This window comes from Lissotriton helveticus, chromosome 12 (assembly GCF_964261635.1).
Source record: "Lissotriton helveticus chromosome 12, aLisHel1.1, whole genome shotgun sequence".
NCBI classification, from domain to species: Eukaryota; Metazoa; Chordata; class Amphibia; order Caudata; family Salamandridae; genus Lissotriton; species Lissotriton helveticus.
In genome coordinates this window covers 729,951,426-729,977,302 of record NC_136073.1, presented here as the reverse complement: position 1 = coordinate 729,977,302, position 25,877 = coordinate 729,951,426, and the positions used below count along the sequence as shown (strand labels likewise).

Below are 25,877 nucleotides of genomic sequence, written 5' to 3'. Positions count from 1 at the left end.
CCAAAAACACAGAACCCTCCTTGGCCACCGTGTACTTAGAGATGAGCAGATGCAGATTAATACATTGTTCGATGGTCCCTTTTCTCTCCCTAAAACCATATTGCAGGTCAGACAACCCACCACAACCCTCAACGTTCTCCCTCAATCTGGATAAAAGGACTCTGCCCAGGATTTTTATAGTTGAGTCCAAGAGGGATATGGGCCTATAAAACGCGGGGTCGTCCCGCTGACCTTTATTTTTAAAAATGGGGACAATGGTGGATATGGCCCACGAGGCGGGTGCTGGATTACCATTAACTGCATTAAATACATTTGACATAACCTCAGCCCACAGTTTAGGTGAGTACATAAAAAAGTCAGCAGGGACTCCATCGGGACCAGGTGCCTTATGTTTGATGGTTGCCAGAAGAGCTTTTTCCACTTCTTGGGGGTTAAAGATGATGGGACGTGCAACCATATTGGGCAATAGACCCTTTTTGATTCCCTCATCGTCCCCCCCATAGACATTTTTGAAAAAAGACAGCCATTTTTCATCCGTTATCACACAGTCCATGGGTGCATTACTGTCATCAGAAAATAGGGGCTGTTTGATGATCTCCCAAAATCTCCTGCTGTCCTTCAGCACTGCCGCTGAAAGGAGATTATCCCATGTGTCGCGTTTGATGGTGTCTTTACGATTCTTTATGGCTGCCTTATAAGTTTTCCTTAGTCTCGAAATGTCAGCTTTGTCCCTTGGAACGTTTTTTAGGGCCACCAACAGTTCTCTGTGGGCTTTCGAGCATGCGGAATCAAACCATCGTTTATGTCCTTGTGCTCCCTGGGTGGGTTTGGCTAAAAGATCCTTAGAAACCTGGTTGCATATTGCCTCATAAGCTGCTACTATGTTTTTACCTTGAGTGCCCGGATTTTTACAGAGCTCCACATGATCTTTAATTTTAGGGAAGCATTTTTCATAAAAATTTTCCGGGATCTCTTTGGCCCACTTCAATCGTCTATGTTGGTCAGTGGTCCTCAGGGGATGTGCCGGTTTTGCAGTTAATGGTGGCGCCCCCATCTGGGCACCCCAGGCCACTTCAAGTAGTACTGGGTTATGGTCGCTGTAGTGTGTTGCGACTGTACGATAGGCCGTAGTCCGATTTAGAATCCCTGGTGAGACAAAAATATAATCAATAACTGTGCCATTTTGAGCGCCGATAAAGGTTGGCATTCTCAGGCCACAGTGAGGTTCGTATAGGTCATAGTTAGCCAATAAATCTTCAAGCTCCTGCCCTTCTGCGGAATGTTCAAAGTGGGGTCCCTGTAAGGCCGCATCGTCGACCTCATTGGCTCCTCTTCCCTTACAGGCTAAGTTACATAGATGGATATTAAAATCGCCTAATAAAATAAACTCAAAAACTAACTCGATATTCTGTGATACTGTATTTAAAATACTGTCCAGACTGGCGATATTGCGACCGCTGTAGTCACTGTTCCCAGAATTGTAAAAGTTGACATATAAAGTCCTGCTTGTTTTGTTAATCACCCTTTCAACCATTAGGATGTTATCAGAGTCAGAGCTGATCTGCCTAGAACTTCCTGTTAGATCCAAGGAAAACAGAATCGCCAATCCACCTTTTGCTCTACCCGCCCTGCTAGGGACTGCAGGTTTAGTAAAGCAGGTGAACCCGTCCCACCAAAGATTATTGGATGTATCCCAGGTTTCTTGCAAGGCGATGATGTGATGCTTTGAAACAAAGCTCAGCCAGGCATGGTCCTGGCGTTTTGCAATTAAACCTGCTACATTCCAACTAAGGATCTTACAGGAGTCAGTGGGTAACCTTAATTCGTTTACACCCTCTGAGTCACCTTCAACTATTAGTTGCAATAATGGTCCCTCGCTAGTTTCCGCACGACAAAGGCTCTGAGTGTCCTCTCCCAGCGTACTCGTTTTAGCACAGGCCACAGTCCGAGATGAAATTAATTGCTGGGCAAAATTAATTGGCACTTGAGACTCTAGTGCTACGTAGGGAGCAGGAATACTGAAGTGCTCAACAATATTAAGACCACCACATTTTGATATTGGGTTGTTCAACACCTCCCTTTCTTGATCGACTCCTGGTTCAAGTCAATCACAGGTATTTAAATCAGATAAAGGACCAAACCTATTTCCTGTAGCAAAATCCCACTCAAAGGGAGTTGCTGCCCGACCCTGTCCATATAGAGCTGAGTTCCACATAGGTTGCGGGGTATTTGGGCGTGTCAAAAACTGATCGTTTCTCAACCAATGTGTAGGCCTGTTGCCTCGAACACTATGTTCGTAACCCAGAAGGCCGGCACCCCAACCGTTTATACTTGGCTCCTGTGCAAGGACAGGCCTGTTGTTTAGCTCATTCAGGTAGTTAAGTCTTCCTGGCTCCCGGTATACTATGGGCTGAAACCAGTCATTAGAATGTCGAGATCTGGCAACCCCTCCCCAGCTGCTGGTGTTAATGTGTCTTTTATAACTGGGGATATTGGGTAAGATAGCAAACTGAGTCTCATCATAGAAAAACTTAAGGGTAAGGGGAATTATAGAACCACTACGACGTTGGGGTGGGAAAACATTGCTCAGGATATCCGGGAGGACCTCGGCATTAGCAAAGTTTAAAATAACACAATCCCCTTTAAACTTTTTTGGCTTACTGCCAATCCAAGATACCCTCCTGGTCATAACAATGTCCGCAGCCAGTTTATCAAATCCTTGTTGTGCCATGTGCATATTGTTAGTGAGCCAATGTAACGCTTTATCTTTTAGGCCCTGATTGGACTCTATTTTATTTTGTGATAGAACAGGGACATTTGCCAGCACCAGTACTACCGGTGAAGCTTCCAATATAAATTGGGCTGAAACATCCTCTTGATGTGTTACCACTGTGGCACCAGTAGTACTGTTGTCGGAGTCTCCAACGTCTACATCTTGACCAGGAGTAGGTAATGAGGGTAATACTGGCGGAAGCAGCAGCCCTTGTTGAATGGGCTGTGAATTGCTTTCAATTGGGGTAACCTCCACGTCCGTGGGTGTTATATTTGTGACGAGGGAGGATAAATTCTCTACCTCATCAACCAATTTGCTGTGTACCTCACCCAGCTTTTTAACCTCAGATGTTAATTTATCCAGTTTCCCGATCAGGGGTTTAATTATAGTCCTAATTTTGCTGTCTATCATGTCTTGAATCCTATTAAAAAGGTCATCATCGGAAATGCGTTTTGACTCAATATCAGTGTCGGGATCTACATATTTCCCCACCCGCCTAGGGGGTGCGGTGGCGGGCTTTTTCCTACCTAGTTGTTTCCCCCCCCTCTTTGCTGGGAGTCTTCTACAAGCTCTAACAGCCCGTGTGGCAGGCTGCAGTGGTTGTAGGTCTTCGTCCGTTGCGGCTATCTGGTGGTTTGGATCAGTAATAGCGTTATCCGATAAGTCTATTAAGTCTGCTCTATCTATTGGAGGGTCAGAGTCAGCAGCAACCTCAGTGCAGTTGTCTTGAAGGTTTGAATCTGCAAGATGTAACGGCGGATTTTCTAGCAGTGAATCAGATGTCGCTGTACTTAGTACGCTTGTGGAAGGGCTTTCTATAGGCAAAATGGGTGATTGACTCAGACCAAGAGATTGCCTTCTCTTATTATTAATGTTACTGACCACTTGCACAAGATAAGAATCTAGAGTGTTCACTGTCTCTACGGGGGCAGGAACCAGTTTTTTCCCCATAATTGCAGCTGCGACTTTAGGCAGCCTTTCAAAGCTCAACTCAAATGGGTTCCGTAGATGTTGACAAAACAATGTGCTATGGAAATCAAACAATCACCAGCAGCGAGATGGCAGGCCAATGACTCTATAGAGTATTTTAAGCAAAATATCAAAACTGGGGACAGTACCTTGTAATCCAAATGATAGCTGTCAAAGGGGTGGCCTAGCCTGGCCTTATCGTGCCTCTGAGGGCCACAGAGGGCCCGCCCTTTGCCCGGGCTTAGCCCCGGGCGTCCCGCTCGCGTCCCGCGTAGCTGAGGGCTTCCTGTTTTTATCCGCCCCTCCTGGCGCGTTTGTCACGCGTCAGGGAACGCGCCTCCGCCGCGAAGGGTGCCGGGACCTGAAGTCCCGGGGCGGCGGCGGCGTGCCTGGTGTTCGCGGTGTCCGAGCTGGCTCCTCCGAGTCGTGGTGCGGCGTTGCGTGGGACAGCTGCTTTCCCCTGGTTAGTACCGGCTCCCAAAGTGCTCCGCCAGACAGTATGTCGCTATTGCTCCCCCCGCTTCACCGAGGGCTTCCTGTTTTTATCCGCCCCTCCTGGCGCGTTTGTCACGCGTCAGGGAACGCGCCTCCGCCGCGAAGGGTGCCGGGACCTGAAGTCCCGGGGCGGCGGCGGCGTGCCTGGTGTTCGCGGTGTCCGAGCTGGCTCCTCCGAGTCGTGGTGCGGCGTTGCGTGGGACAGCTGCTTTCCCCTGGTTAGTACCGGCTCCCAAAGTGCTCCGCCAGACAGTATGTCGCTATTGCTCCAGACAGTATGTCGCTTTATTTCTAGTATGTGAGGATCTTATATCCTGAAGTTGGTGATGCTTTCTATAAAGGTAATTCCCCATCTCTCACGTGTACTTCAATTTCGAATTTATAAATCGTAGCGAAATACACGGAAACCAACTACCCAGATAGTTGAAAAAAAGGGGCAGACATAGTCCCCATAACACTCAATATGACAATTATTCATATGCTATTGTCTCTACCATCATGGGCATGTCGGATAAATCTACCTAGCTCCGCCCTGTGTGTGGCTACGCCAAGGCGTTTATAAGCAGACCCGATGATGAAGCATATCACACACATTTGTGTGTGAGTGAGGGCAGTTTTTCAAAACACACGATTTGTGTCACTGCTTGCTTGTTTACTTGTGTTGGGTGTTGTCCTCTCAACCCTTTGTGTGTTTATATTTTGAAGTGTGCCATTTTTCATATTGTGTTTCACTATGGGTAAGTATTAGTAATAGCACTTTTCACTAAGGCTGGAGTACTTTTTTATGTGCTGTTCCACTCTATTAACAGGAACCCTATACTCCAAATAGGGGTCTCCAGCTTTGCCTATGATGAGAGCTGCTTCTGATCAATGGAAACTGAAGCCCTGCAGACACATACCGTGGACTGCTTGCAGTCAGTCCCAATGTTTTAACGTACTGCTGGATTTCTCCTATTTGGGCTAGGAGGGGTGGGCCTCCCAAGGGATGCCAAACCTACAAATCCAACAATGCAGGGTGGTTGAGTTCAAGCCAGAATTAGTTAACCTCACAGTTCACACTTACCAAATGCAAAATGCAGTTTGAAATTGGCAAATATTTTCAGAACTGCGGTGTTTAGGCAAATGAAACTTTTCTAGAATGCTTCCTTTGATGAATGTATATGGCACATTGTACTATTAATTTATACCATTTATATTAGTAATAAATACCTGTGACGCATGTTGGGTTACAAGCAACACTTCTCCAATACACCCTTTAGTTGGCTTATCTTTTTTGCAGTGATATTAAAACACAAAGCAGGGGAAAAGGGCGCTGAAAAATAATTTTTATGATAATAAACTCTGGAAAATACAAATAGCAGTCAAGGGTTTGCATTCTTTGTTTAAGGAATCTGAAAGAAACAGGTTAGTATTAGATTCCTTACCTTAGAATATCCCCAGGCGTCAGACTGGATCCGGAAAATTTTATGTAGCAGTACCCCTGCGCGTCGATAGGCGTCGTCTGCGGCTCCGCGTCCGTCATTGGCGCCGGGACGACATCGCCGGAGTACTTAGACGCTGCCCTCGCGCGCTGACGTCAGTTCTTCTTTTTTCCGCGCCAGCAATCGCAGGTCCGGAGAAAGTGGTACCCTTTAGTCACTTTTTGACTAAGCTTTTTTGATCCTTTTGGATCCGTTTCGAGTCTACGACTCCATCGGTGCCGGTAGGGATGCCGGGGTTCAAGCCCTGTGCCGACTACAACCGACTGATGTCGGTTACCGACAACCATCGCCGGTGCCTACATTGCCTGGGGCCCGACCACGATGACAAGTCGTGCCCCGACTGCCGGGCCTTGACGTCGAAGGCTAGGCGGGAGCGGTCCCGTAAGCGCCTCGAGCTCCGGTAGTCGGCCCCGCGCCGCTCGAGGTCCCTGTCCGGAAGGAGGTCGAGGGATCAGTCGCAGGGCCGGAGTCATCACAGCTTGGCGAGTCGACACCACTCGTCGGGCTCCAAGTCCTCAGGTAAGAGGCACAAGAAGTCGAAGAGGCGACATCGATCTTCTGACTCCCACCGACGCTCGCGCAACGCGGCCGGGGGCTCGGGTGACACCGCCCACGCGGTCCGCCGGAGCCGCAGGCGTCGCGGCCTGCTTCATACCCGCCGGTCCCTGGGCAGAACGCGACGCCGGAGGAGATCGAGGCCTCCCTCTTGGCCATGAGGTCACTCACTCCTCCGTCGGGTTCTGCGGCGCCTTTGGGCCAAGCGGCCCCGACTGGGAGCCCAAGCGGGCCGGGTGCTTCGGCCCCGGTGCCGTCGGGTGCTTCGGCCCCGGCGCCGTCGGCGACTTCGGTCCCGACGCCGCTAGGCCCCACTGGATCCAGCTCCGGGCCGCTTCTGGTCGACCTTACGACCCCGCCGGTGTCGACCCCTAGGGTGTCGTCCCCGCACGACGCCATCCCTGGTCCAACGCTCGGCGCCGAATTCGGCACCGGCCGAAGAGGAATTCTTTGAGGATCTGGGTCCATCCTTTACCCCTGAATATCAGGAGATGGACGACGCGGGAGGCTGGGAGGGGTCTGAGGACCCTCTGGCACGTGAGTGCCAGTCATTTCAGGACTGGGCACAGGAACTAGGGGAGGCCAGTGGCCTGGATACCTCCCCAGACACTGGTTTTGTCTCCCCTCCTACTGTGGCTACGGAGAAGGGGGCTGCTTATAGTGTGGTGCTGATGAGGGCAGCCACGGCCTTGGCTCTTGAGCACCCCGTCGCAACAGTGAGGTCTAACATCCTCACAGAGGTCCTTAAACCGCAGGTAAGCTCCCCAGAGCCTCTACTGCCGTTTAATGAGGCTCTCACGGACGTTCTGTTGGGCACTTGGTCCAGGCCCACTACAGGTCCGTCTATAGATAGGAACGTCGCTAGGCGCCACCGCCCTGCTCCGGGCGACCCTAGTTTCTTGTCCACCCACCCCACCCCCGAGAGCCTGGTAATCCAGGCCTCTACTTCCCAATCCGCATTCCTGACCGCACCTCCGGATCGGGAATCCAAGAGGTATGAACAATTCGGCAAGAAGATGTTCTCCTCCCTTAGTTTGGGATTGCGGTCGGTCAACACCGCGTGCCTCTTGGGCCGTTACACCCACTCTCTGTGGGATACGGTTGCGGCCGTGCTGCCTGAGTGCCCGGAGGGAGCCCGGGTGAAGCTCGCTCAAGCCCTCGCGGTGGGACGAACGCAGCGCGGTACTCCGTACGATGTGGACTGGATACCATGGACTCGCTGGGGAGAGCGATTTTCACGTCTGTGGCGGTTCGCCGCCACGCCTGGCTGAGGTCCGCCAACTTCTCGGCCGATGTCCAAAACACCCTTATGGACATGCGGTTTGATGGCAGCCACCTCTTCGGTGGCAAGGCAGATCATGCGCTGGAACGCTTTAAGGACTTCAGGGCTACGGCCAAGTCCTTGGGCCTGTCGGCCCCGTGTCAGCAATCTTCTGCCCAGCGTTCCTTTCGTGGCCACAGAAGGGGCGCCCCCAAACGTCCTGCCAGCCACGGGCCGCAGACTACCATTCAGCTTGGAGGCGGGCGTGGTTACTGTCGCGGCGGTAACAGGGGACAACGGCGCGGCCAGTCCACATCCGCCCCCACAGCATCCGCCTCAAAGCTTTCCTAGTCCGAGCTTTCAGGCCCATTTGACGCCAGTGGGGGGCAGGGTTCGCCATCCCCTCCTCCACTGGCGCTCCATCACATCGGACAGGTGGGTGCTGCAAATCGTACGAAGGGGCTACTCCCTCCCCTTCGAGGCGACCCCTCCAGCCATGCCACAGCAGAACCACCGCGTGTCGGGGGATCACTTGAAGCTTCTGCAAGAGGAAGTTACGGCCCTCTTGGCCAAGGGGGCCATCAAGCGCGTTCCTCGGCCAGAAGTAGGGTGTGGTTGTTACTCCCACTACTTTCTGGTTCCCAAGAAGGGTCCGGAAGGAGAAGTTCAAGATGCTGACTCTCGCTCAGGTCTTAGCAGCCCTGGACCTGGGAGACTGGAGGGTAGCGTTGGACTTGCAGGACGCTTATTTTCACATCCCCGTCCTGCCGGCCCACCGGCGTTACCTGCGGTTCACGGTAGGCCACGAGCACTTTCAGTTTACCGTGCTCTCCTTCGGCCTTGCCAGCGCCCCACGGGTGTTCACGAAAGTGATGGCGGTGGTCGCAGCTCATCGGGTATCAGTCTTCCCCTACCTCGACGACTGGATGTTGAAGGCGGGCTCGCCCCAGACAGTCGTCAGCCACCTCCAGACTACGGCCGACCTCCTGCACCTGCTGGAGTTCTCCATCAATGTGCCGAAGTCGCACCTGTGTCCCTCTCAGAAGCTCCTCTTCATCGGAGCGGTTCTCGACTCGGCGCAGTTTCGAGTTTATCCTCCCGAACAGCAGGTTTGGGATATTCAGGCTCTGATTCCGATCTTTCAGCCATTATCCCGAGTCTCGGTCAGGTTGACGCTGCGGCCTCTGGTGCTGATGGCCTCCTGCATCCTTCTGGTGCATCACGCCCAGTGGCGGATGGGAGCTCTGCAGTGGAACTTGAAGTTTCAGTGGGCCCAGCATCAGGGCAACTTGTCCGACCATATCTTGATCTCGGAGGGCACTGCAAGACAGTTGCAGTGGTGGCTCACGGACCGCGATTGGGTCAGCGGCAGATCCCTCTCCCTACCCCAACCGGAGCACGTAGTTGTGATGGGCGCGTCCCTCCAGGGCTGGGGTGGCCACATGGGAGAGGCGGAGATCAGAGGACTCTGGTCTCCGGCGGAGTCCCGGCTCCATATCAACCTTTTGGAGCTGCGGGCGATCTGGCTTGCACTGAACGCATTCCTCCCCTCTGTCCGGGGGAGTATAGTGCAGGTGTTCACAGACAACACCACCGCCATGTGGTACTCCAACAAACAGGGCGGGTGGGGTCGTGGACCCTATGCTAGGAGGCTTTGCGCCTCTGGCAGTGGTTGGAACATCAGGATGTGACCCTGGTGGTTCAACACCTGGCAGGTTACCTGAACGCCAGGGCGGACAAACTCAGCCGTTGGTGTATGATGGATCACGAATGGCGTCTAAACTCAGACGTGGCGCAAGGTCTCTTTCAACAGTGTGGAGAGCCTTGGTGAGATCTACAGAAGAGAACGCGCAATGTCATCAGTTCTGCGCGTTGGAATTTCCAAGGCGGCACTCGCTCGGCGACCCTTTTCGTCGCGAGTGGAGTTGTGGTCTGTTTTACGCCTTTCCGCCTATACCACTTCTGCCCAGAGTGCTGAAGAAGATCAGGCGCGACCGGGTCCAAGTCATCCTTGTGGCTCCGGACTGGGCACGAAGATACTGGTATCCCGAGCTACTCAGCATGTCAGTCGTTCCCCCGATTCGTCTGCCTCTTCAGGAGGACCCTCTGTCGCAGCAGCAGGGGACGGTCCTCCACCCGAACCTGTCCAGCCTCCACCTCCATACATGGAGATTGAGCGGTGACAGTTGAGGCCATATGACTTGCCTCCTGAAGTCTGTGATGTTTTTCTGGCAACCAGGCGTCCCTCCACAAAATCGGTATACGCCTGCAGGTGGAACAAATTTGTGGCATGGTGCACAGCAAAGGCTGTGGATCCACTCTCTGCCCCTCTTTCCGAGGTTCTCCTCTTTCTTCTTTCTCTTGCCCGGCAGGGCTCTGCTCTGGGCACTATCAAGGGCTACCTTTTCCGCCTTCTTAAGGTTACCTGATCCGCCCTCTTTGTTTAATTGCCCAGTTGTAAATAGGTTCTTGAAGGGCATCACTCATATGTTCCCTCCTGTTCCTTTCGTGATGCCTCAGTGGGACTTGAACCTTGTCCTGACTTATCTGATGTGCGCTCCCTTTGAGCCACTTCATAACTGTCCTGTTCATCTTCTTACCCTTAAGACTGCATTCCTGGTTGCTATCACCTCTGCCAGGAGAGTGAGTGAGCTCCAGGCCCTTTCTTCTAAACCTCCTTTCCTTTGTGTCCATCCGGACAAAGTTGTGTTGCGGACGCGACCCTCTTTCCTGCCCAAGGTAGTCACAGCCTTCCACATCGGGCAGTCCATCACCTTGCCCACCTTCTTTCCGCCTCCGCATCCCTCGAAAGAGAAAGAGAGGCTCCACCGTCTGGACCCAAAACGTGCGCTCTCATACTATCTGGATCACACTCTTTGTTGGTTACATGGGCGCTAAGAAGGGACGGGTGGTGCACAAACGGACCATTTCCCAATGGATCGTCTTGTGCATCAAGGCTTGTTATTCTTTGGCTAAAAAGGAGCCTCCTTTGGGGCTAGGTGCCCATTCCACTCGGGCCATGGCGGCTACCACTGCCCTGGGTCGTGGAGTCCCCTTGCAGGACATCTGTCAGGCAGCTACATGGGCCTCGCTGCACACGTTCAAAGACACTACTGCCTGGACAGCCAAGACCGGAGAGATGGCTTTTTCGGCCGTTCCGTTCTCCAGGACTTTCTGGTGTGATCATTGGTTCGCAGACCAACCACCGGGGTTGGTATTGCTGGGGTATCTATTCTAAGGTAAGGAATCTAATACTAACCTGTTTCTTTCAGATGCACAAGTTACTTACCTTCGGTAATTAGATATCTGTAAGAAACAGTAGTTAATATTAGATTCCTTACCGCCCCACCCATCCTCCCCGTTCTGCGAACCGATATCTAGGGTTAAGGTCACCCCCTTTCAGGGCCCTAGTTTAATGGCACCAGTGTTGGTTTTTATCATGGCTCTGCGTTTCTGGCGAGGAAAGGCTGTGTATAAGAACTGACGTCAGCGCGCGAGGGCGGCGTCTAAGTACTCCGGCGAAGTCATCCGGGCGCCGACGACAGATGCGGAGACGCAGACGACGCCTACCGACGCGCAGGGGCACTGCTACACAAAATTTTCATGTAACCTCAAATACCTTTTCTGTGAAAAAACAGATCTCCAAATCTATGCACTTTCAATGGTTGAGAGGAAAACTGTTATATGCCCTAGCGATAAAGCAGCACACCCACTTTTACAATCAAACAGCATTAACGAAGCAACAGGAAAATAATTATAGGCTCTAGCCTCCCGGAAAACCTCTCATGTGCTCGTTAACTTTTCATTGAGGTTTTAGTTTCAATGTACACAGTCGTGTAATGCAATTTATGCCCCTTCCTCCACTTCTCAGAATGGGAAAAGCCCTTCTCAGTCTCCCATATCTCACACATTTTTGTTCTGCTTTTCTGACATTTTTTAGTGGAAGCAAATATTTTTGGGGGAGGAATGTGTGCACAAACAAAGGCCACCTTTCTTTATAATTGTTTCATCATTTTAAAACGTGGTAACACACTCCAGACAAATACACTCCACACTTTATCACATAACTTCAATCAGCATAATTACACACAAAGTAGTCACTAATAACATACCATCTGTAATCACCCAAGAAAGGAAAAGTTCATATTGCAAAAAAGGGGAAGATGCAGTAAATATTATCTTTTTACCTTATGTTATAAGGAAACTTAGAAGTCAACGAAACAGACTGAGAAGACACCTAAAGTGGACTCCGTCTAACAAAGATATCCGAGCCTCATTGGCGAATATCAATTGTAAACTAAGGAAACTGACATGGAATGAAAAGAACAAAGCAAGACAGGACCTATGGACAAAGATATTTCATGCAAGCTCAATGGCAAATTCAAGGGAGTTCTGGAGACTTATTAAGGGCTTATCTAGACCAAAGACTCTGGGAATTGGATCAAGTTTATCCGAAGAAAAATGGGTAACTTTTCTACAAACTCATCTCAATCCAAACCAACGGTCATTGATACAACCTAAAGTCGAAAGTTCTATAACAAAGAATTGCAAAGAAGGAGTGAAAGACGTGACTATAACTCCCAGCCAAGTGGCAAGATTGATAAAAAAACAAAAATATGGCGCACCCGGGCCGAATGGCATTCCCTTTGCATTATTTAAAGAATCGCCCGACTTCTGGTCTGATCATCTTACAGCTGTTTTTACTGATGTGGTCCAGAGAGGGGAAATACCAACCTTGTGGAAAGGTTTGCTTATAATTCCAATATTTAAAAAAGGCAACTGGCAACAGCCAGAAAATTACCGTCTAATTACCTTACAGGATTCAGATGCAAAGTTGTTTGCCAATATCCTTTTAATGAACTTAACGGAGTAGGCAAAAGAAGTGCAGGTAATACCCCCAAACCAAACAGGCTTTGTTAAAGGCCTTGGTACAACAACAAATCTTTTCATCTTAGCAATATTAATTGAAAAGGCAATAATTGAAAATCTACCTTTATATTTGTGTTTTGTAGATTTTAAATCTGGCTTCGACTGTGTTGATCGCAAGCTTCTTTGGACCAAGCTTGCAAAACAAGGAATTCCAGTCAAGCTTTTAAAAATGATTAAACTTTTGGATTCTGATACCTGGGTTAGAGTGAGGACGGGTAATGGCTCAACGGTAACTAAAATTATTCCAACATCGAATGGGCTTAAACAGGGCTGTGTGTTAGCTCCCCTCTTTTTAACTTATTTTTACCCGATCTCACCTCTGACCTTAATGATATCAACGCCCACCCACCAAGGCTGGCTCAAACTCCGATATCAAACCTGCTATATGCGGACAATGTTGTTCTAATGAGTTATACAAAGGTGGGGATGCAACGACTGATCGACGGCATATCTAAATACTCCAAGGAAAATGGTATGCACATTAATGACGCAAAGACTAAAATGATGGTAATCACCAAAAATGTTCGATTAAAGCATGCGCATACTTGGTTTTTGGAAGGTAAAAAACTGGAACAAGTAAATGTTTACAAATACTTGGGAGTAACTTACTATGATAATGGAAAATTCGTTCATCAGAAAAGTGAAATTACAAGGAAAGCGAATTCCATTACCGCCACATTTAGATCTATCCAGAAATCCATTGGAGATTTGTCTTATCGCCCCCTATTAAAATCAATATCAGCTAAACTATTGCCTTCCCTAACATATGGGAGTGAGGTGCTCAATGGGAGCGATGCAGAGATTATAAACACTTCGGTAGCAAAAACCTATCATCACTTATTTTCACTCCCTAAGAATGCCTCACAATCACAAGTAAGGTTGGAATTTGGTCTGAACTACCAATCTTGTGCAAGAAAAGGAAACATAATGAAGGTGTGGAACAGAATAAAAAATGATTATGACAACGAAATGTCCCGCCTTCTTTGGCAAGACGTAAGCACCAACCGTTCCCTAACTATTTTCGCCTATTTAAAATCTGCAATCAAGGACTATGGTTTAGCTTCTATGTGGAACTACACGGTCAAACAGGAGAGCTTAAAAAAGACAGTAAACAAAATCACGGACTATCTTTCTCTGATAAAGGACAAAGATAATTTCACTAAAAGACACCATGCGTGGCCAATAGTAAATGGTTTTAAGAAAAAGAAGATCCAAACCTATTTGGAAACATCATGGACCAAAAAAAATAAACAAATCTTTATGAATGCTAGGTTTGGTATCTTTCCAGGCTCATGTCATTTGGCATCATGGAAAAGACCTGAAGAATTTGGGGCGTGCACGCTTTGTAAATCGGGTCAAGAAAACATCATACACCTAATGTGCCTTTGCCCGAACCTGGAAGTCGAAAGAAAAGCTGTACTTAAGAAACTATTTAATGAACGTGGTATAAGGACCTGTAGACAGGCTCTTATGGCAAGCTTAGATCCCGAAGACCTAGCTATTAATTCAGCATTTGTGAAATTTCTTATATTGGCCAAGAAAAAGTTGGATGCTTGTGTTTGAATTTTGTGTAACTACTCTCAAGATGATTAATGAATAATTTTAATGGGTCAGAGTACTTTATTGTTTTATGAGAAGTATTTGAATATAAGCGATGCATCAATATTTAAGTATTGTATAAAAAATTTTAGATCCGTTTTGTAAGATTTTAATTAATCAAACAAATAAATAAACATAAACACTAAACGGCATACACTTCCACACTACACAATTCTACTCTACACATTTCCATTCCGGACCACATCATTCAAATACAAACTCATAACTCAACAACACAATTGCACAACACACAGCATACATCCAATCCAAACCGCAGAATTCCACTTCAAAACTCAAAATACCATTCCACTTAATTACACTCCATAAATCCAATACCACTCCACATAATTCCAATACACACCATGTCACATAATTCCACTACACAAATTCTATCCAATCCACACCACACAATTCCACAACTAACAATTACAATCCAACCCACATATTTCTACTTCACACCAAATACATCTACTCCAAACCAAAACATATGGGCAAAAGACATCATAATTTACAACACCAATAACTCTAACTCTCACAAATGTGAGACCTATTGCATTGCAAATGCTTGTTTACTGTTTCTTACCACCAGGTAAAAGCTGGCGGTAAGGAACAGATAAACATCTTAATGCCACCCCGCCATAGGAAAAGCTTCCCATGGATAGGGGAGTATTACTTTTTTTCTCTACAAAAAAAAATCCTGAAATAGGATTATCTTTATAAAAGAAAAAAAAAGTGCTGTTTGTTACCGGCTGTCTCCTTCCAACGAAACACTGTAACAAATTGTAAAATGTATTGACAAGAACTGCTGTGACTGTGGTTCCAGGCAATGCCTTTATAAATGCCTGCCAGATGGGCGGTTGTGTATACATTTGGCAGGACATGACGTCCTCCGCCAGGCCAATGGTGGCTACTTCATGCACCAAAAATTGAATCAGGCCCAAAGTATCAAACTGCACAAAAAATCTAAATTACCTCCAAAATCACAAAGTTAGAACAAACCAATTTTAAGTCATTGTTTCTGTCTTTTTGCTTTGGGTCCATAGGTCTCGCGTAGAGAGAGATTTACATGTCTCACTTGCCTCTTTTCATCTATTGTTGCTAAATTGTCATGGACGTTTCCCTTCCACCCAGTCCTGCATACAGCATGCACCCTAGGGTCTGACATTTTTTGCCATGGGCGCTCTCATGTTGGGAAGGCATTTTCCTAGTTCTAATGTACATATCTTACAGAAAAAGTAGTGCAGTTGTAGTCTAGGGCTTGTGGGGTAATCATTCTTTTTCTTACATTTTTTTGCCATTTGTTTGATTTTTGTACTTTTATTATTTCATATGCGGTAAAAACAAGCCCTGGCAAAGGCATTAGGTCTCGCCATTTTAACCTTTTCAATTTGCCATTGCTGGGCACCATGGCCAAAATTGCAAAAAGTCAACCAGCACTGGCCAAGCAAATAGTATTGTGTTGGCCGCCAGAGATTTGCCTGCGGCAAGTCTTATTTTGTTCTGTCATGGTTTCTGTAAAACTTTACTGTTGTGGATGCTCTCAGGCCATTATCCATCTTTAAAAAAAAAACATAGGCTAAACGTAAATGTTTTTTTTTTTTTTCTCAAATAGGCGCACAGTTCCATAGTAGCACTTTGCACTGAAGGGAACTACGTAGTGTCGTAAAAGGGCACTATGCCGTAACTCATAGTGAAATCAAATCATGGCTGATGTGGCTGACTCGCTACCCCCATGATGCATGCTGGAGTGGGTGAAAGAAGAATGTGAACGGCACAGTAACAGACTAATGGATGAAGTCTGGCTAAAGACGCCAATGCCTAACTATAAGCAAAATGAAAAGGTCTTGGCTAGCACCAGACATAAAAAAGCCATACATTGGCTGCCAGCTTCCTGCCTTTGGTAGTACTTTTCTCCTAATGTTTTTTGTATTTTTTTTTACAAATAGATAGAGAGGGTGGAAAAGATAGATAAATAGAGAGGATTGAAAATCAGATAATTAAAGAGGCTTGCGAAGATAGAGTTGATTAAAAGACAGATATTGTTGTATAGTTTGATAGAAATATAGCTTGACAGATTGATAGTTAGATAGACAGCCAGACAGGTAGATAGATAGACAGGCAGCTAAACAGATTAGACAGGTATACAGACAGGCCGATAGAAAGGTAGCTTGATCTGCAAGCATATTGGTAGACAGGCAGAAAGGGTTGCATAGATAGGTAGATACATTGGAATAAGCAGTACAGCTTGAATTGTTATTCTAATAGTTAAATGTCTCTCTCAGAATTTCATACAAGAGCAATGACCGCAAACTACATTGCCATGCAGCAGGGCATACAGATTAAATGAGGTTGCAAGTATAACTGTGGTCCGCCATTCTAAATGCACTTCATGCTTGCGAACTAAAAAGAGGCGCTAACTTTACAGAGAACAGGTTCACATTAACATATTCTGGCATGCTGTGAAATCGCGCACTCAGAAAAACAGTTCGCACTGTAGTAATCAAAAATCCACTTCTCAGGGATTCCACTGATACTTAGTCCATTTAAACCAACAAAGAAGAAATTGGCACAGAAGCTGAAATATAAAAGAGCATCTTTAATAAACTCAAATGAGTTGAGACTACGTCACACAGAAGCCTTAGCAACTGAATGGGGGAGTCTAAGGAGTACAGAAAACTGGGGCTTTATATATGCTTTAGAGTTACAAAGTAAGGATAAATGCAAGGGGCAGTCCTGGCTCATGTAAGCATGCAAAATGACTAAGATGGGCATACAAGATCTACTTGCTCAACAAAGTGGGAGGAGAGTTACTTCTCCATACAGCAGCAAAAATAGCCTGACAGTTATACTAGAGAGGCAGGTGCATTCTACTAGCTAGGCCCTTCTGGGCATGTGCGAAGTGGAAGATGCTGAATATAGTTTGTCTCTAGGCAGATTACAAGAGCAGTTAACAGAAAGGTAGGACAGAATACATGGCAGACAAAATGGCTGCCAGAAATACAAAATGGCTTTCACAAAGCGGATAAGATAACTTCTAAATACAAGATGGCTTCATCTAAATGCTAACCCATTGCTGTCAATTTACGACAGCACAACAGCATTAACAGGAAAGAGGGGCTGATAAAGAAGGAATATACCCTGTGCAACATGAAGAGCCTTGCAGAAAGTGTTCTCCTGTCACATCAAGCTCTAAACAAAAAGGCAACACTAAAGTAATTATAAAGTAAAAACAAAAGTACTGGGATGGAAGGGAACTACCTTGTGTATGGATTTGCCCTTTGTGAAAGGGCAAACTGCTGTTAGTGTGAAGTTAGACAGTGGATGAAGTAGGCTTGCACATTTCCCCATAATGTATTCCATAGTGCAAAATGTGAATGACACAACACCAGACTAATGGATGAAGAGAGCTAGCTGAAAATCCATCTTAACTAAATATGTTATGCAAATTATTTTAGTAAAAGGAAAAGCTCTTGGCTAATGCCAGACCTAAAAATAGGTACACAAGTCAATTCAAAGAAATTACAATTTTAAAAAGTGGCTACAGGAAGTAGAAACAACAAGAAGTGGGTGAGAGCAGATCATAAGGGAGAGGCAGAGAAGAAGAACACGAATAGATCAAAACAGAGAGGAGGGGAGTTTGGTGGGGGAAAGCAGAAGAGAGAGAACAGCACACCAGCGAGAAAGCAATACGGAGCACAGGAGTTGCTGATATTTGTTGGGGGAAAGCACACGAGGGAGATAGATGGAAAACACATGAACTCTCATGGTGTGCTTAAACAACAGGGAAAAAGTAGTTGTATAAACGTGAGCAGTGGAAGGTTACAGGGCAGCCAGTCAAAAGGATGGTAAAGAGGCTAGTCTCTTGGAAAGTGAGAAACAGAAGGGGAGGACGATGAACCATTAAATGAGATGCAAGCAAATGAGTGGCAATATCTCAAACTGATATTAAGTAATGGATGGGCTTTAAGCCCACTGAAAGTTTTTGAAAAGCCCACCAAAGGTCTTTTGCAGGCAAATCTAGAAATTGCACGATTGCCAAGGCAAGCCCATTTGGCTTTGTTAATGCTGGTATTGTTGGGAATTCCTCACACATATTCCTTCTTTAAAAGTTGTAATCTAATTTTGTTGCCCAACATATTGTCAACCTTACATCAGTACCCCGTACTCTGTTAACAACACGCGCTCTTCTACTGTTCTGTCGATAATGGTATACAATGGCGTCTGCATCTGTGTTGCCCCACCCAGCTAGGGTCTCAGCTCCTGTGCAAGGTGGTGCAGATCATAAACCCTTCATACACCATCACTGAATTCTTTGCTACCAGACATCACTGTACCAGGCATCAGTATGAGTGTGCTCAGACCTAAGTGGCAATTGACAAAACAGCCATTCTAGGAGCACAGCCAAATTAAACCAATAAAATGATATAGTACATCAGTAAATTTGGCATATATCTACTAATTGCATTTTCTTGATTGAAGAGGCTACTCTTTTGAGAGAAGGGAATTCATGTTTTAAATGTATTTCTAGAAAACCTCACAAATATATTATGTTGGGGACATTGTGATATTGAACCACGGTCTCCGGTCTTTTCAAGCACCTGGTCATTTTCTAGAGGCAACACAGTCTTATGGCTCCTTGAAAACTTCAACCTGATTTAGAGTTTAGTGCATGTGTATTTCATCACAAAAGTGCTGGATCTCCTGTCGCCTTATTACAAATGAATATAGATGTAACTCACTTGTAATAAGGTGGTACTCTAGATCATGGCTCTTAGATTCATCTGTCTTTTGGAGTTGCTCGTCACTATATCGAGGTCAACAATATCAAGCTATTAATAATATTGTATCCACTTCATCGGCCTATCATTACATCATAAGGTAAGTATATAACTACTGTTTGGAACTCCACCTATACTTTACAAGGTAAGCATAAGTGAATTAAGAATAGCAAATATATACTTACCTTGCAATACAGTGGTAGGTGGATGTAATGGATAGGATGTTATTGCACTGTGATATATGACATGCAATTTAGTGTTCATTGGGACTGATGGCTTGATTATATAGATGGTAGACATTTAGGAACCCATCTTTGGTAACAACCACACGAGAAATAAACATTTGCTTGCTCCCTCTGTCCACCCACTACCCAAAAAAATAGCTCCTAGTTCCTAGTAATAGGAACTCAAGCCAGTTTTTGACCAATCTTTTGAGATGTTTGTAGTTTTACAGTGTGTTGTTTCATATATTCCATATCTTAGTCAGGTGTTTCAGTCACTACCACCTATTTAACAACTGTGCCTTAGTTCATCCATGTGTGTATTTGAGTTTAGGAGGACCATCATCCCGCAGTGTGACAAATTCTTGACTTTCATGGTGAAATCAGCATTTTCTTGTGACTTAATAGGTGTAAAAACATGAACAGCTTGTTTTAAGTACTTCCCATATATATTATTTATATAGTGCACTCTATGGTGGATTGCCTATTTTACCTGTAACATGATATATCTGTAGATATTTTGCTCTGCTAAATTGACCTCGAGGAAAAAACTCTAGATGTCCATCAAATCCTTGGCCCTAGGTAACAAACTCACCAAGTTTCTAGTCATATTTGAATTTTACCTGTGATGCAAGTGCATTCATCGGTATCCATATCAAGATGATTGGTTATTCATTGCAACTGTTTCACTATGGGCTTATTCACACCAGTTGACTCATCTGGATTGTCAGTCATCTAATGCAGGCTGTCATACTCGGAGATTAATTTCAACTGTTCAGTAGTGAATGTCAGCTCAAGCTCACTTGGCTTTCCTAAATCCCTTAGGAGGCAGCTGACAGAAGCACAGTTATCTACTTGGAAGTGATAAGCAATTTGTCTGCTTGTGCGAAGCGTTACATACATCTAATAGAGTGTCAAATGAGGAGGCAAACCTGCTCCTAAGCAATATGGCTGTTTACAACGCATGCGGATACATCGCATGCCATTACAACATGGTTGTTACAATGACAGCGTTGTTAGAACGCATACCATCACATCGCAAGTCATTAAAACGACTTGCTGTAGGGGGCACGCTGGACTTGGGACTACTATTATTTACTATTCCTTGCGCCACAGCAGGAGAAGTGTTGGATTATAAATCCAATACCAGTGCGCCCCCTACAGCAAGTCATTGAAACGACTTCGATGTAATTGTATGTGTGGTAACAACACAGTTGTTGTAACAACCGCGTTGTAATGGTACGGCATTGTGGAGACAGCATTGTAAACGCTGATTCCCCTCCAAAGTAGTCAGTAGTCAACTTTATTTGTCCTGCAAATGGATATTAATGAAGGAACCTTCTGTACATTGATGTATTATTTGCCATCAGTGAGAACTACTCTTCTTCATTTCACCGCTTTGTTGTAATTCTCAAGTCCATGTTTTTTATCAGTTCATTGAAAGGGTCTCATTAAACATTTGATACGTCTGGTGATACACAAAAATTCAAAAATTTACAGACATTTTGTGATTGCTGTTACATTTCTTGTATTCTAATACAAGACAATTGGTCACTACATTTTTACGTTTTGTTGTATTGGAATGCTTTATTTCAAGAAAAAGTCTACGAGGTAGAGAGCACCAGATGCTTTGCATAGAGTTACTTTGCCAAACAAGTGATCCACATTGCTTATTGCTGTAAGCAAGGCCATCTAATGATCTACTGTACGAATTCAGCCTTAACTAGAAGTAGCGTATTGGGGCTGTTGAGACAGAAGTCAAAGGTACAAGAGTTCCATTGGATGGTATTAAGGTCACACATGTCCACAATTTTCTCACACAACCCATTCTTCCATACTGAAACACATGCTGTTGTTTCTCTGTTAACAGATGTTTATTGACCCATAACTTTTTATTTGGGGTGACTTCTGGTGATTTGGGCTTCTGTATCTATCTACACCTAGATGCTTGCTATATTTGGTATGTATAACTTGGGATTGATGATATCTGGATAGGTTCTTCACTCTTCTTGCCAATGTGTGCTTAGAAATAATTTTGTTGTCAATATGTGCGTATATTTTGTCCTATGTGATTATCTTTGTATGTATCATGAAGAGATGCTTACTTCGTGTGCAGTATCATTGTAATGTTTGTGCATTTGTTCGTATATGTCTCATGTATAATTGTTTTTATTGTATATAATGAGCCTTGAAATAGTCTTAGTATAAGATGAAACACGTGTCGGCTACCGTGTGCTGGGAACATTTTAAAGAAACGTTTTATACAGCTTGAATAAAGACTGCTGAACAGCAAGAATATTGTCTTGTCTGGATGCCTGATTAGGATCAATGAAGTTGTGTCTTGTCCCCTCTTGATTATAGGGATATGTATTATAGATCCCGATGTCTGTGATCTTCACGGTTTATGATTTGTATGTGACTTAAAGGAGTGCTGCTGGAGTCTCAATTTTTGGTCTTAAGGTCACACATGTCCACAATTTTATCACAGAACCCATTCTTCTATACTGAAACACATGCTGTTGTTTCTCTTTTAACAGATGTTTTTGACCCATAACTATGGATGGGGTAGTGGCAGCTTGGTGTTTACAACCCATGAGGTAAGTGAAGTCATAGTTTAGTAGTAATGTGTAAGTGTGGTGGTCAAGAATGGGCTCGAGTAACTCTTGACATGGGTTTGGCTTGGAAGCCTTTTGCCTGTGATTTATTTGATTTTACACAATTGTGTCTTCAATCAGTGGGTGAAATCTATTGACTTGAGCACTGCCATATTAATTTAGTAGGATGTGAATGTGTTTACCTTTCCTTCACCCTGAGCTGGAACCAAAACTAGCATCTTATACACCCAGATACCCTAAGTGGATTTTTCTTCGAGATGGGCTCTGTCTTACTGCACTCCATCTCTCTCCTCTTACTCGCTTTCTCTGCAGCTCCTGTGGCACACTTAGGTAGTGAAAGCAGTGTGGCCTGTAAGTTTAGCATCGTCTGTGTCACTCCCTGTCTCTCTTTCTGTTTCTCTCTAGTTCAGGGCCCTCCACCTGGAACTCTAACCCCACCTAGTGCTATCACCAGGTCAGATCTCAAGCTGAAATCTAGTGCTCCTGCATGAAGGGCCCCTTTTCTTTGGCGACCACCAGCAACTCTAGTTCACACAGCCACCCAGGACTGCAGTCAGTACTGTGAGTGGAAGTGCCTCTCAACTGCCGATAGTGTCTACCCACCACTGTACTGCAACTGTCTTTGCTGATATTTTGGGTCCATGTGGGAAGTTTGCACTGCTACTGCCCATTTGTAGTTCTCCGTGTCTTAATAAAGCATGAGAAAAGTTTTTCACTCTACAGGCCAAAACTATTGGCATTGTCTGTGCTCATTGATTCTTGGATATACAACAACACAGGTAAGTCTAATGGAGAGATATCTTATGGTGTAACGGAAGGCAAGATGTTCCAATTCTGCTAGCCATCACAAACATTTTAAGCATGATTCCTTGAGTTATAGATACACCCTTCAGTTTTTAGCTTCAAATTTGGTAGCAATCAACCTGCAGGTCAGACAGAGGTCCAAACCTACAGTTGAACTGGCTTCCTAGAAGCAAAAAGACATTATTAACCTGGAAATCCAGAAGAGATCCCCGAATTGATTGGAAGAATGGAACACATCCATATGATCCACCAACTTAATGGTAACTAATCACAAGCATCAATTAAGTAGACAAACATACTGCTTACAATTCTTAGGAGAGGGTGTGTGAGATCACATAGATGTGTTGTACAGTTCTCTCACAATTCAAAGCATTTTTACAGGCAGAATTTCAGAAATGCTTTGAAGGGTACCAATAATATCTTAAAGTATCAGGAAATACTACAACTGAAAAAAGAACTACGGTAACCAGAGAGATAAATACAACTAAAGCAACAACAGCAACAATGGACCAAACTTCATGAATCTATTATAAACTAAAACTCAAAGAAATTTTGGTCATTAATAGGATTAGGCCAGGACAGAAAAAACAAGTCAGTGTAGTATTATATAAATCACAATAAGGGGAAATTATACCTTGCAGATCAGTATGGCTCAACTGGTCAACCTCCAATTACACAAGTTGCAATCCCTCGATCATTTAACTTTTGAGTAGATAAGTACATGTGTTACAGAGATCAAAACCTCTTGTGCTCCTGATCCCAATGGTATCTTGAACGCCATATTAAAGAACAATGCATGCAATTGGTTTTAACTTCCTTGTTCAGTGTCATTCTGTTTATCGGTAATATTCCTTTGACTTGGACTGGATACATTTTGCATTTGTTATACAAACGAGGTCCTAAATCAGAATCACGCAGCCACCTTATGATAGCTTTACTCAATGTGCATGGTAAAATCTTCAGCAAATTATTATTAATGTACCTATCAACACGTGAGGATACTTCTTCGCTAATTTCCTCTCATCAGACTGATTTCAAATCAGATTGTTCGACAATTAATAGTATTGTGGCCATCAATTTTCTTGTCAAAAATACTTTTTATTTTAAAGGCAGAAAACTATACGTACCTTTATTGACTATTCTAATGCCTTTGACAGGGTAGATCTTAACAAACTATGGTCAAAATTGGCGCACTGGGAGATTGAGGGAACACTCCTGAACTTGATAATAGAGTTATATTTGGAAACCTGGTTCAAGTTAAATTAAGCAATGGTAGGGGTTTGACATCCAGCAATAAAAAATTTAATGGTTTAATTATTATTATTATTTGGAATTTTATAAAGCGCTTGGTTACGCTCACCGGCGTGTCCCTGCGCTAAATGTATTTCATCCCCTTTATTATTTGCATGATATATTGATGATTTATTTGCAACTGCAGACAATAAGGAGACAATGTCTGAAACCTGGCCACTCCACAATTCTGTTTCTTGTCTATACTGATAACCTGGTTTTGTTTCCTAAAACTCAATTAGGCCTTCAACTGCAATTATTTCACCTCTAGGGTGATAATCAAACAAACTAAAAAGTAACTAAGAGAAAACAAAGATCATGTGTTTGGGAAAATCAAAGTTGTCCTTCATGTGGGTAATGGATCAACAACATATTGAGCTTGTGAAGAAGTATACCTACGTGCATGACTCTCTGCACTGGTCACAGCATATTGATAAACTGAATAATGTAGTAAATCTTCAACTGTGTTCTTAAAATATTGCCACAAAATATGAAGTAGGTGCCATTGGTCTAACTATTATTAGTATTAAGTCAAAAATAGTTTCTTCATCAACATATGGTTTAATTATAATGAATTCTGGATTCTTAAGGAAAACATCTTGGCCCAGATGTACGACCCATTTTAGCGGTCGCAAACGGTAAACTGGCCTATTTGTGACCGCTAAAAAGGGTTGTGTGTATGTACAAACACTGTTTTGTGTGTCGGTAACCTATTACCGACTCACATAATAGGGTTTGCATGTACGATTGTTTTGTGACCGCAAATGCAGTTGTGAAACAATCACAGTTACCACCTACTTCATGTAGGTGGTAAGCCAGTCGCAAACAGGAAGAAGTTCCTAGGGGATCCTTCCCCTTTGTAAATATATGCAAAAATATATTTTAAGAACAGACAGTATGTCCGCAGACCACTGCTTGCCCTTAAAAAATGAAAAGGAAACTTTTCATTATTTCTTTTAACCGCATCCCGTTTATTTTAAGGGAAATGAGCTGCATTTGAAAAAAAAAGTAGCTTTCTTTAAAAAAGCAAACACAGACATGATGGTGTTCTGGGCCCAGCAGGCCGCTGTCCCTGTGATGTGTGAGATTCCTAAGGTGTCGCAAATTGCAACCTACCTCATTAATATTAATGAGGTGGGTCTTTAGCAACACCATTAGGAATCACGAACAGTGTCTGAGACACTGTTGTACATTCCATTTTGCTAGTTGTAAATTGCGAGTTGCAAAACGTAGCAATTTGCAACTTTCAAAATGGAATGGTCATATATATATGGCCCATTATATTGTATAATTGTCTTAAGAAATTATTCAATTACAGACAATATAAGCTGCATGTTAGGCTGCATTTGGAAGTGGAGGTTCTGTCAATTAACCCCTTCGGTGCTCGGCCTTTTCCCCTCCTGTGCTAAGCCTTTTTTTGGCGATTTGGGGTAGTGCCTGCTTAGGCCCCTGTAACTTTTTGACCACATAAGGTATCCACGCCAAATTTGCGTCCTTTTCTTCCAACATCATGTGGATTCTAAAGATGCCCAGGGTTTGGAGGGGGTCCCAGAAATTAAGCCAAAAAACAGTAAAATGTTTTTTTTTTTCAGAAAAATGGGAAAAACGGGTTGCAAATGAAAGCCTCTGGGTTTTTCCCTGCAAATGTTATCAAAAAAGGGTTTGTGGGGCTGAAATCAGAATTTCCCCAGCTTGTAGGGAATGGCAGTCTTTTGTCAGAGAACCAACATTTTTCACACAGTTTTAGCATTTTTCTGGGACATAGCCTATTTTTTATTTTTTTTGTGCTTTCAACCTCCTTCCAGTTAATGGTAGAAATGAGTTTGAAAGCAATAATGGTTCCTGGACAGCTATACATTTTCAGAAAGTAGACAAAATTCTGAATTCAGAAAGGGGTCATTTGTCTAAATCCATAAAGGTTTCTTTATAGAAACTAACAGTTAAATATTGGAAAAATTGAAAATTAGTTGGAAAAAACTGCCTTTTGTCTCAACGTTTTCACCTGTAACTTCTTGTAATTTTGACAGCTCTTTTAAAGCAATATACTGTTACATCCGTTAAACCTTCCTGGTTGTGGGTATATACAGGACTTGTAGTTTCGCCAAGA

At 44.5% G+C, this 25,877-nt stretch overlaps 1 protein-coding gene and 1 long non-coding RNA gene across 3 annotated transcripts in view; one reads left to right on the top strand and one right to left on the bottom strand.

The window, feature by feature from the left end:
* LOC144798388 (uncharacterized) overlaps positions 1-25,877 on the bottom strand; it is a 558,332-nt gene that overhangs the window by 74,374 nt on the left and 458,081 nt on the right. The window lies entirely within an intron of this gene.
* Positions 1-25,877, top strand: part of LOC144798386 (toll-like receptor 2) — a 394,865-nt gene that overhangs the window by 339,058 nt on the left and 29,930 nt on the right. For both annotated transcript variants that reach the window (XM_078669228.1, XM_078669227.1), the window contains one exon: positions 21,599-21,658. The gene's annotated coding sequence lies outside the window, so the exon portion shown is untranslated. The remainder of the gene's footprint in view (positions 1-21,598; positions 21,659-25,877) is intronic.